Genomic DNA, 13,433 nt, shown 5'->3' on the forward strand with positions numbered 1-13,433 from the left:
GGTGCGACAAGCATTATTATATGAGAAAGACCAATTTTATAATTAACTAACATGGTGACAAATTCATAAATAAAATGAAATAGAAAATTATTTTATTTCTTTTCTTTAAAATGTAATTTTCCGACTTTTCCAACCTCGTTTTTCAAAAACTTTTATACCGTTGGACTCGTCTTAATTAGACGGTCATTTTAAGATCCTATAAGCTCAGTCAAAAAAAATTCTGGTTAACAGAATCCGGCGATCTATTTTTCTGTGAGAAAACAATGCCCAGAAAATTTTCAAAAAATTCCAAAAAATGTAAAACATCATTCCGAGAAACTTTAATTCTTGACTCAAAGTGAGATTCCTTTTAGTTTAGTCCCAAATCAATGGAATCCGATGAGAAAACAGAAAGTGCCCAGAAAATTCTCAACAAATTCCAAAAAATGTAGAACATTATTCTGAGAAACTTTAATTATTGGGTTGAAGCAGGATTTCTTACGGTTTAGTCTCAATAAAACAATTTCCTTAATTTTATCCATTTTACATGTTTCAACAATTTATTGAGTCAAAACCATAAGCAATCTCGTTTTGAGCCAAGAATTAAAGTTTCTTAAAATGATGTTCTACATGTTTTGGAATTTTTTGATAATTTTCTGGACACTTTTTGATCATACCTTTCAGCACTATGTGTTGAAATATTTTGTTGGAACAATGAGTATTCTGTTAGAACAATATAACTATTCTGTTGAAAAATTGGTACACTGTTTGAAACAATTGGTACACAGATTTATTATGTTGGAAAAATATAAGAATTAGAATTCTTTTCTAAATAATATAACTAATATAAATTTGAAGATATTATATTAAATACTAAAAAATAAAAATAAAATCGAAGACATCGATAATAAAATTGATTTGAAACAATTGGTAAACTGATTTATTATGTTGGAACAATATAAATATTATGCTGGAATAATATAACTATTTTGTTGGAAAATTGGTACGCTAATTTATTCTGTTGGAACAATATAAGTATTATGTTGGAACAAATGGTATACGGATTTGGAACAAATGGTACATTGATTTGGAACAATTTCGTACACTGTCGGAACAATGTAAGTAGGACAAAAAATGTATCCAGAAAATTATCAAAAAATTTCAAAACATGTAAAACATCATTTTAAGAAACTTTAATTCTTGGCTCAAAGCGAGATTCCTTACGGTTTTGATCCAACAAATTGTTGAAGCATGTAAAATAGATAAAATTAAGGAAAACGTTTCATTGGGACTAAATCGTGAGAAATCCCGCTTTAACCCAAGAATTAAAGTTTCTCAGAATAATGTTTTACATTTTCTAGAATTGTTTGAGAATTTTCTGGGCACTTTTTTTCTCACCGGAAAACGCCCACCCGGATTCCGTTCACCGGAAATTTTTTTACCTGAGCTTCATGGATCTCAAAATGACCGTCTAATTTAGACGAGTCTAATAGTATAAATTTTTTGAAAAACAAGGTTAGAAAGGTAGAGAAAATGTATTTTAAAGAAAAAAATAAAATAATTTTCTCTATCATCTCTTTCCTTTTATTTACAAATTTGTCGCATTGCCTTTTTTAATTATCATCAAAACTACGTAATTTTGTTATGTCACACAATAAGATCCTTGCTACACCTAGACCCCTTGTCGCTATATATATATATATATATATATATATATGAGAGATCAGGTGTAACACATTTCTTATGGTGTGACAAACCTTATTGTGTGACAAGGACCAATTTTGTAATTAACCAGGAGAAAGTGGTAAATTTGTAAATAAAAAGAAAGAGAAAATTGTTTTATTTTTTTCTTTAAAATGTATTTTCCCAACTTTTTCTACCTCGTTTTTCAAAAACTCTTATACCATTGGATTAGACGGTCATTTTAAGATCCCAGAAGCTCAGGTAAAAAAAATTCTGGTGGATAGAATCCGTCGATTTGTTTTTTTTTTTTGTGAGAAAAAAATGACCAAAAAATTTTCAATAAATTTCAGAAAATGTAAAACTTCATTCTGAGAAACTTTAATTCTTGACTCAAAGTGAGATTCCTTACGGTTTAGTCCCAAATCAACGGATTCCGGCGATTAGGTGAGCGTTTTCCGGCTAGAAAACAGAAAGTATCCAGAAAATTCTCAAGACATTCCAGAAAATGTAAAACATTATTTTGAGAAACTTTAATTCTTGAGTCGAAGTAGGATTTCTTACGGTTTAGTCCCAATAAAATAATTTCCTTAATTTTATCCATTTTACATGCTTCAACAATTTATTGGGTCAAAACCGTAAGAAATCTCATTTTGAGCCAAGAATTAAAGTTTCTTAAAATGATGTTTTACATATTTTAAAATTTTTTGATAATTTTCTGATCACTTTTTGGTCTTACTTTTCAGCACTATGTGTTGCAATATTTTGTTGGAACAATATAACAATTATGTTGGAACAATATAAGTATTCTGTTGGAACAATATAACTATTCCGTTGGAACAATATAATTATTCTGTTGGAAGAATATAAGAATTAGAATTATTTTCTAAATAATATAACTAATATAAATTTGAAGATACTATATTAAATACTAAGAAACAAAAATGAAATTGAAGACATAGATAATAAAATTGATTTTGAACAATTGATAAACTGATTTATTATGTTGGAACAATATATGTATTATGCTGGAATAATAGAACTATTTTGTTGGAAAAATCGGTACGCTGATTTATTCTGTTGGAACAATATAAGTATTATGTTGGAACAAATGATACACTGATTTGGAACAATTTCGTACACTGTCGGAACAATGTAAGTAGGACAAAAAATGTGCCCAGAAAATTATCAAAAAATTCCAAAACATGTAAAACATCATTTTAAGAAACTTTAATTTTTGGTTCAAAACGAGATTCCTTACGGTTTTGACCCAATAAATTGTTGAACATGTAAAATGGATAAAATTAAGGAACAAGTTTTATTGGGACTAAACCGTAAGAAATCTCGCTTCGTTCCAAGAATTAAAGTTTCTCAGAATAATGTTTTATATTTTCTGAAATTATTTGAAAATTTTCTTGGCACTTGTTTTTCGTCAGAAAACGCCCACCCGGATTCCGTTCACCGGAATTTTTTTTACTTGAGCTTCAGGGATCTTAAAATGACCGTCCAATTTAGACGAGTCTAATAGTATAAAAAAATTTGAAAAACGAAGTTAGAAATGTCGGAAAAATGTATTTTAAAGAAAAGAAATAAAACAATTTTTTTCTATCCTCTCTTTCCTTTTATTTACAAATTTGTCATCTTGCCATTTTCAATTATCATCAAAACTACGTGGTTTTGTTATGTCACACAATAAGTTCATTGTCACATCCTAACCCTCCAATGGTGAAAACCACACTAAGTAAAGGTACTTTGTAAAAAACAAAGTAACCATAGCGGGCACCCCTAACCCTTTATCTCTCTCTCTCACACACACACATATATATATATATATATATAGGGGAAGGATCAAGTGAGAACACTGCTTAGATGAGAACCACCTAAAACTACGTAGTTTTGAGTGAAAATTTTAATAAAAAAATACTAATATTGCTGGGGTTTGAACCCTGGCCTTCTCACTTACACTCCACACTGCTTACCACTAAGCCATTTACTTTCCTTGTGTATTTTGCCGCGCGCTGATTAATATATCAATGCTCTTGTAGCTTCTATTGTTTAATATTTGATGCATGCACTTATTAATATTGATTAAATTCGCATATAATAAAAAAACAAATGTGCATAATAATTAATTATTAATAGAAAAAAAAACCAAGAACATGCTCTAATTTCTTATTTATTTAATTCCTATATATTTTTGTAATTTATGTTTTAAATTGTTAAGGACGATGTTCTAAATATTGTTACATATGTTCTAAACTTTATAATTTGTGTTCTAAAAATTAAGATAATGTTTTAAAAAAATAGTAAATATATGGGCCATTTTTTTGTTCAAAAAAAAAACTCACATTCTAAATAACATAACGTATGTTCTAAAAAACATAACATATGTTCTAAAGTTTATAGTTTGTGTTCCAAAAATTAAGTATAATTTTCTAAAAAAAGCAGTAGATATCTGGATCGTTTTTTCACTTGTTCTACAATATAATTTATAACTCATGTTCGAAAAAACATAACATGTGTTCTAAAAAACATAACGTATGTTCTAAAAAATATGTCGTACGTTCTAACTTCATAGTTCGTGTTTTAAAAGTTAAAATATATGTTATAACGTATGTTTTAAAAAAATATATAGTTTGTGTTCTAAAAATTAAGTATAATGTTCTAAAAATCAGTAGATATCTCGATCGCTTTTTCATTTGTTCTATAATATAATTTATAACTCATGTTCGAAAAAACATAACACATGTTCTAAAAAACATAACGTATGTTCTAAAAAATATGTCGTACGTTCTAAACTTCATAGTTCGTGTTTTAAAAGTTAAAATATATGTTCTAACGTATGTTTTAAAAAATATATTTTCTTATATAACATAAATTACAAAAATATAAAGGAATTAAATAAATAAGAAATTGGAGCATGTTTTTGGATTTTTTTCTATTAATAATTCATTATTATGGACATTTTCTTTTTTTTTTTGACATTTTTTTTTGACATTTTCTTTTTATTAATAATTCATTATTATGCAAATTTCTTTTTTTTTCTATTAATAATTTATTATTATGCACATTTAATCAATATTAATAAGTGTATGCATCAAATATTAAACAATAGAAGCTACAAGGGCATTGATATATTAAGCAATGCGCAACATAATATACAAGAAAAGCAAATGACTCAGTGGTAAGGAGTGTGGAGTGTAAGTCAGGAGGCCAGGGTTTGAACCCCAGCAGCATTTTTTATTAATTTTTACACTCAAAACTACGTAGTTTTGAGTGGTTCTCACCTAAAGAGTGTTCTCACCTAAGAAAGGGTTCTCACAAGAGTCCTCTCCTATATATATATATATATATATATATATTGAAACCAATTTTTATAGAAACTCAACTAACTAATATATAAATTGAAAATATGAGCAATTTGCCTAAATTATTATTTTTTAGGACATCCATGCAACATGTTCATCTCATTTTTTGTTTTTCGAATTCCATCTCTATTTTCTATTTTAAATACATACTAGAAAATATCCTCACATCGCTTCATGTTTTAATCTTATTTTTAAGGAAGTGGTTCAAGAATGTTTGGAGTTCAATTGATTTGTTAAAAACTGGATTGAAGTGGTGTGTTGGCAGGGGAGATCAAATTATTGCCCATAAAGACACATGGATTTAGAGTCATGAGCGATTATGGTTAGGGCCTATGGAAAATCTAGATATTAGGACTGTTAGGGTAGAAGAAATCTTCATTAATGGTACCAGAGTCTGGGATAGAGGTAAATTGGAGCCACTTTTACCTTTAGTCGTTGGAGAAGCCATAAGTAGTATCGTTATACCGGTGTCTAATAGAGCTGATAGGTTGATTTGGCATTACACGACTGATGGTGTGTATTCGTCTAACTCAGGGTATAATCTGCAAATTTCAACTCGTGGTAACCAACCTGAAATTGAAGGGTGGAAGTCGCCGTGGAGACAGGGTCTCCCACCCAAGATTAAGTTGTTTATGTGGAAGTTGATGATGGGCATATTGCCCATAAGGCCTAGACTTGCTGAAAGAAGGGTCCCTATCTCAATTGGTTGCTTATTGTGCCTAAATGATGTGGAACATGGCTAACATTTGTTTGCAGGTTGTACGTTTCCTAGACGTTGTTGGCAGGTGGTGGATATTCCGCCCCCTGGGGAGGAATGGGATAGAATCGAAGACTAGGCTTTACACATGTGCGCTACATCTCCTACTGGTATCATTAAAAAAAGCGTTGCGGTTTTATGGGCTATCTGGCAAGTAAGAAATTGCATGCTGTGGCAGCAGCAGAGGTGTAGATCTGTAGAGGTTACTACATCAGCTCTTTGTTTTATTGAGGAATGGCTAGAAGCACATCGTTCAAAGAAGAAGTTTGATGTTAGTGAAAATACAGGGAGGGTGGATAGTGCTGATAGAAGTCCAGTTGAACCTTGCCAGAATATGAGGGAAGCGGTGGATGAGGGTGCGAGGGCTAACCTGCCTGAGGGTAGGACAAATGTTGTTGAAACCAGTAATGCAGAAGTGAGAGGGTTTAATGAGGATACTGGTGTGGTCAATCCTGAGATCGTGGATTGCGAGGGTAGGGAGAGCTCACAGTTCGTTTGAATATACTGTCGTCGTAGGTATTGGTCATTTCCCGGGAACTGTTGTTGCAGAAAATATTATTGAGGTACCGACGGAAGATGGCGTGGAGAGGGGAAGCATGAGGGTGGAGTCAAGTATTGTTGAGATGGGAGAAATGGAGATCCAAAAACAGAGGACTAATGTTTGTTGTGCAGGTACTCTGCAAGTGCAAAGTGGCGATAGAGATGCTACTCACTCGAGACTGATACCAGAATTGTACGTTAGGCGATCTGCCAACTTTATTGCAGAAACATGAATCTGTCATGGGGATATTCCGATCGCACAGTGGCAGTCGACAGCAATGTTCCAGGGAGGACTTTGTAGGACGCTCAGAGTTTCGAGTCGACGGTTAATAAGAGATGTTGTAATTACAACCTGTGACCTGGACATCCCTTCCTCGAGTGGATCAGCAGGTTCAACGTCGGCGGTTCTATCGGATCTTCATCATGACCAACGACATAGCAATTCAAGGATGGTTTTCATGCAAGCTATCGGATTGCAAAGTGTAGTGTGTTGCTCCACCCAGCAGTTCCGTGAAATGTAATATGGACGAGGCCATCTTCAACGCGGAGGAAGAATTCGGTGCAAGCGCTCTGTTACGCGACTGTTCGGGTTCTTTTCTTCAAGGTTTTACCACTCACGCAAAAGGCATGGTGTCAGCCAAATTGGTAGAGGCACTAGCTTTGAAAGAGTGTATTGGCTGGGTTCAGTCATTAGATTATGATTCTGTAGTGTTTGAAACTGACGCCAAGGTAGTAACTGACTCGATTCTATCACAACGGGGGGATCTAACAGAGTTTGGTCAAGTTATTAGCGAAGTGCGTGAGATTCTTAGTAATCACCCTAGGTATACGGTGAAATTTAGTTCAAGGTTAGCGAACGTTGCAGCCCATTCTATGGCTCGAAATGCACGTTCCTACGTTAATTCTTTCATTCAGTATTCTTGTCCTGTGTTTCTTCAAGGCATCCTCATTAGGGATGATCCTTCATTCAATCAATAAATTGAGTTTTTCTTAAAAAAAAAAAAGTGGATATATATATATATATATATATATATATATATATATATATATATATATATATATAATAGTTATAATAAAATATTATAATAAATAAATTTAAGTACAATTCTTTTTTGATGAATTTAAGTACCATTCGTGAATATTTATAAAGAAACAATTACAAAAATAAATAGAAAATTATGGTCAATTTTCTTCTTTTTTCCGGTGGGTTTAACATAAACTTCGTCTAAAAACTCTCAATCCCGTGACATTACTGGTTCCCTTGCAAATACTTTTCCTTTATAATTGAGAAGTAGTTGTAATTTCATCTCAGATAATAAAGTAGTTGCAACTTCATCCTAATTAATAAAGTATTATAATAAGTAAATTCAGGTGTGATTCCTGAATAATCATAAAGAAACAATTGCCAAAAATAGTTGAGAAGTGGTTGCAACTTCGTTCTTGATAATAACATTTAAAATATTAAATATTTATGATGAAAACGCACAAAGAATGTAATTCAAACGATGCCAAAAAAAAAAATAACCTCATTGATCATGTTGATTTAATGTTTTTTTATGATGAAGGTGATATCGTCCTGAAATAGCATATTGATATTAAAAATATGATTAACAAAATAAATTAAATATTATTTATACATATTCATTACAATTTTTTTTATACATCTGATGGTGAAATGCTTCAAATGCATCTTTCTCATTAAAATTGACACTGACCCACAAAACTCATGTGCAAGATGTAGGGAACTTGCTCTAATAAATTATTACAATAATAACACTAGTTTATAAAATTTGATCTGTTCTGATGTCAATAATAAATGGAATTAAATACACCAACAAATATGAAGAATTGTATTTGTGTGTATTTTTATATCCATAAAATCGTTTTTACTTTTAATTACGATTTCATTTTTTATATATCTAAAGTTGTTGAAGGGTTGCTAAAGCTGTTGGCTGAGGTCCGTATGTCAATATAATCTCGTTTAACACATTTTTACTCTATTTATTGTGTATTATTTTTCTTTATACCACTCTTCCTCCATTTTCGTACTTATTTCCATTTTATGAGTCAATAGAAAATTAAGCGCTTAATTGTGTAGTATTAGTCGAAGAACGAAAATTCATCAGTGATCCGAAATATTAATCAATATCCAGTTTGAAACATTATTTATTATTTTGATCACAAAAATTCATTATATATTACAAATCTCAATTCTAATTAAAATTATACTTATAAATATAAAATGATTAATCCAAAGATGTTATCTCGGGTTAATAAAAATTCAAATAATGAATTCGAGATGTTATTCCGAATCTATAAAAATTAATTCAAATTTATAGAAAAAATTGTCATCTGAGTTTAAAATATCCTTTATTAAAATTCAATTCTATTAGCATATATGTAAAATAAAATACATAAAAATTTGATTTTAGTTCAATCAAATATGATTATGTGTATGTTATACACGAAATTCAATTAAAATAGACTAATTTGAGATGTTATATAATCTAATATCGTTGGAAATTTTGGACAATGATGTGACATAAATAATTTTTTGTACAAAAAATAATTGAGATTTAGTTTTTTTTTTTAAATTGAAAGTGGAGGACAAGTCCGAAGATGCCAGGACATCCCAACTAGGTTGACACCCCCGAACACCCCCGAGCCCGAATGTATAAATAAGAAGAAAATTATACAAAGATGAGAAAACAAAGCAGTCCGAAAAGAAACTAAACGACTCGATACATGTCTCAATCATTGCAATACCCCGAATATAACTAGAACAAAAGCGAGGATGAGTATCCCACCAATGCTCCTCGGAACTAATCCTACCAAAATTCGTCAATGTATCTATAGCTTGATTACCCCCCCCCCCCCCCCCGAAAGACGTGTGAAACCACCAAGCGCAAACTAGCCAACATTACACAGCATTCTTGCCATTCGTGGGGCTACTCCCAAGGGGCGGGAAGCTCCGGGTTCCATAAAAGCTTGATGACATAGGTAGAATCGCTCTCGAGCCACAACAATCGCTATTGGTGTGCCCTAGTTCTTAGGATTTGGTTATATGCTTTGTATGGAACATTATATATATTGTTAAAATACATTGTATAAGTGTTATGTGAATAAAGGCATTAATTCATTCTATTTATTCTTGTGCTATAAACCTGAATGAAGAATCCATTGATTGTTAATCATTAATCTATCCGAGGCCTATTCTATTCATGGGAATGAATAAAACCAAAGGCTTATACATTCAGTATTTGTATAGTAGTGTTGAACATACAAATGCAATACTTGTATAGTAAGATATGAATGTAGGTACGTGTTGATGTAACTCAATACGGGACTGGATCGATCTTCTCTAGAAATATTCATGGTGGACGTGTCATTGATCTTTCTATATGTAGAACTCTATTATCTCTAGACCTGATTTCATTATAGTAAACGACGTGGAATCTCGTTCACTTTGATATACGCCTAATAGGTCCATAACAGGATGCCAAATATGGGTATGTTGGGTGAATTAGTGAACACATTGTTACAGATAAGTGAAGTGAAGGGATTACCACTCACCCAACAGTGAGTTGATATCACCGACCACTTGATAAGTGGAATTGAAAAAGTGTATGGTCATATCCTGATAAGTAGTTTACTTATCTGATTCATCAGTTCACTTTTGATCAAGAAATATAATAAAGCATACAGAGAATGATAGCAACAATGTCTATAGTTTATAATATCGATATGCAATTGGTAAGAGATATCGAGAGAATATCTACTGGGTTTCATGTCTGCTTGAGATGGCTGAAATAATTCGTATCAATTGGGGGCCATAATGATTTAGAACCCACTTACGGTCATTGGACTTTAGGCTCATGACTAACTGAGGATGGACCCATAAGATCATGCACACATAACTGCTGGGATGAATCTTAAGCGATAAATACATGTTATGTATTTAATCAGAAAGTTAATTAATTAACTGGAGGGACTAATTGATTATTTGTTAAATAACAAGTTAATCAAGTTAGTAATAAAAATTGATTACAGTTAATTGATAAATTTCCGAATGTAATAAATTAGTCAACTGATTAATTGGATTACATCGGGTAATTTATTAATTAACCTGATTAAGTTCTTTAGGGCCTTAATTATAATTGTTAGTTGACCAATTGATGTCAATCAAATTAAATTCTCTTGGGATTTATTTACGCGATTGAATTAATTAAGGGGTAATTTGTAATTAACTAAATTTATCAAAAACCTAGTTAGGAAAGTGTTATCGTATTTCTTGATGAGTAATCCTTGACTGATCTTCCGGTCACGTGAAACCACAATAGATGTCAAAAAAGGGGTCGGAGTTCCGACAAATCCTAAAATCAGTGATACCTTGATAATATAAGCTAATGTGATTAGAGAAATGGAGTTACGAGGAATATAGTTAAGATACCTGGGATCCTGAAATACCTCTACTATTTATAGATAAATTGAGACGCATTTAGACACATGGCAGCTCATGATAGGTCTTTGGACCATATCTTTCTATGCCAATGTATTTCTGAAAACAAGGAGCATGTGTTTGGAATCCAGCGTGCTGATTGGTCCACGTGTTTCCAAGCACCCTTCCGAAGACAACCTTCGGTTACGCAAGATGCCAGAAGCTTTGACTTTGGTCAAGCTTCAACTAAGACTAACCATCGTAGCATGCCTGAATGGGCGAAGGCCCATATGAGGTCTTCAGGTCATGATAGGGCTTTGTGGCAAAAGCCTAAAAGCCCAAATGACTCAATATCGTATCAGAAGTCCCCCCGTGCAATTATGAAATTCCTTTAGGTTTTCCTTTATTGACACGTGGAGTGTTTTTACTGCCAACTAGTGATGTCATTGTCATTATTACACATCCGTCATACTCATAAACTTGCAATAATGACTGACGTGTTTGCCTATATTCCCAAGTTGAACATTTGGTTTGCCTTTACATCGAACTTATAAATCATTTTCATCTCCAAGACTTTGTCTTCTCCGATTTCTTACCATCTCTGCTTTTCCTGCAACCTGTAAGTTTCTTGTCCCTTCCTTGATTTTTTTTTCTTTTATTGTTTTGCTTTGAAATGGCCTCTTCATCTAAGCACGGAACCAAGAAGGTTCGTAGACCCCTTTAATGTAGCGCCAAAACCCTTCTTGACCATGTAGAAACCTCTAACCAGTCCACTGAATTCCTAGAAAATCCTCATAGGAACAATGATGCTGAAATGGTTGAAATTCTAGAAAATTTACACAAAAATTCCACTAGTGAGGAAACAGTCAAACCTAGGAAGATTAATCCCAAAGTTTTTTACCATCCTAAAGAGAGTGAAATGGCACATCTGTTGAAACACAATTTCCACATTGATTTTGATTATGATAAAAATATTTAATTAAAGAAAAGCAAAGAAAGAACTGCTACATAAACTTTCATATTCCTCTATGTAATCTTTTCTTTAAGTCCATTCAAAGTGTTCTTAGCTTATAACAAAATTATCAATTCCTTATAATAGTTTGGAAGCTCTGTTTGTTCGGTATTTAGCAAACAGAGTTAGATAGTTCGGAGTGTAGGATTATAGAGGAAGGCACTCTGTAATTGGCTCAACAACTATTGTAATGGTTTGTGCTCTACCAGAAAGAGCTCAGTAGTGGATTAAAGCTCGAAAGAAGAATTTCGGGAACTGGATGTAGGCAGGAGGCCGAACCAGGATAAATCTGCTGAGTATCATTTTCTAACTCTTACTCCTTATATTTGCTTGCTTTTAATTCGGAACCTTTAAACAAACCAGAGTATCTTAAACATACAAAAGTTCGGAAGTCCTCTTAGTGTTGTCTTCCGAACCAAGGACATAAGCAATCTTAGTTGGTAGTTAACTAATGTTGCCGTTGAACCTCAATCTTTGCACTCTGAGTTGTGCTGTGAGAAACGTTTTACGTATGAAAAAGTTTTAAATCTGTAATAGTTCCATTAACCCCCCCCCCCCCCTCTAGAACTAATTCTCACATAACTAAGGGACCAACAAGTGGTATCAGAGCCTAAAAGCTCCACACATAAGATAACACTATCTTGAGCTAATCCCATAATTGTTGCCAATAGCACTAGTTTCCTGCCTGGAAATGAAACAGCTTAGATCTTGCCTGAGGGCTTGTCTATCACTAGACCACCTCTATTCTTTGGATCAAATTATACCTTTTGGAAGAATAGAATGAAAAATTTCATCCAAGCCATGAATATGAGTGCCTGGCTAGCAATAGTCAAAGGCTCGTTCATTCTGTATGAAACGGTGGATGGTAAACAAGTTGTCAAGGAAGAAGCTAAATGGTCAGAAGATGACCTTAAAAAATTGCAATTTTTTATACATCGAAAGCCTTTCAATTTTTTATCGGCAACATGTGCAACTCTGGTGCTGTGCCTCTAGAATCTGCTCGTGTTGGTCCTGTAATTTTCAATGGTCTGAACCAAAGCTCCCAGAAGCTTCAGACCTATACTGAACATCTCAACTCCAGAAGTGTTGCTGAACATGGCTCTCCTTCTGGTTCCTTCCCCAACACTGATGTTGGCAAAAAGGGGGAGAAAACCTATAAGACTGAACAAAAAGCCAAACAAGACAAGGCCGCAACCTCTGGGGGATAAGCTTCAGTAACAACAACTCAGCAACAACATCCATCAAAATCTAGAAAGTCTAACGTAGTTCAAGTTAACCTTAAACCACCAAAGTAGATAGGAACTTGTATTACTTAGCTTCCTATTATGCTTATAGACTATTCAGTCTTAACTGTTGTATGTTGAGATGTGTATATATACTCTTGACTTTTCCAATATTGCTTCTATATGATTAATTACTTCTGATACATGTCTTTCATTCTGACTTAATACCTTTCACACTTATAAGAAATCTGCTCTGATCAACCAACACTTAAACAAAAATAAATCAAAGGACAAACACTCTGGGTACTTAAACTCATAAGCTTTGATATATAAGATGCTCTAAGACTTAAAATGCTCTAATACATAAATGATACTGAGGACGTTACAACTTAACTCTGATATCCTATCAATGTAACTTTGATTCCTTAATTCTTTT

The sequence above is a fragment of the Euphorbia lathyris genome, chromosome 3, assembly GCF_963576675.1.
Source record: "Euphorbia lathyris chromosome 3, ddEupLath1.1, whole genome shotgun sequence".
Taxonomy (NCBI): domain Eukaryota; kingdom Viridiplantae; phylum Streptophyta; class Magnoliopsida; order Malpighiales; family Euphorbiaceae; genus Euphorbia; species Euphorbia lathyris.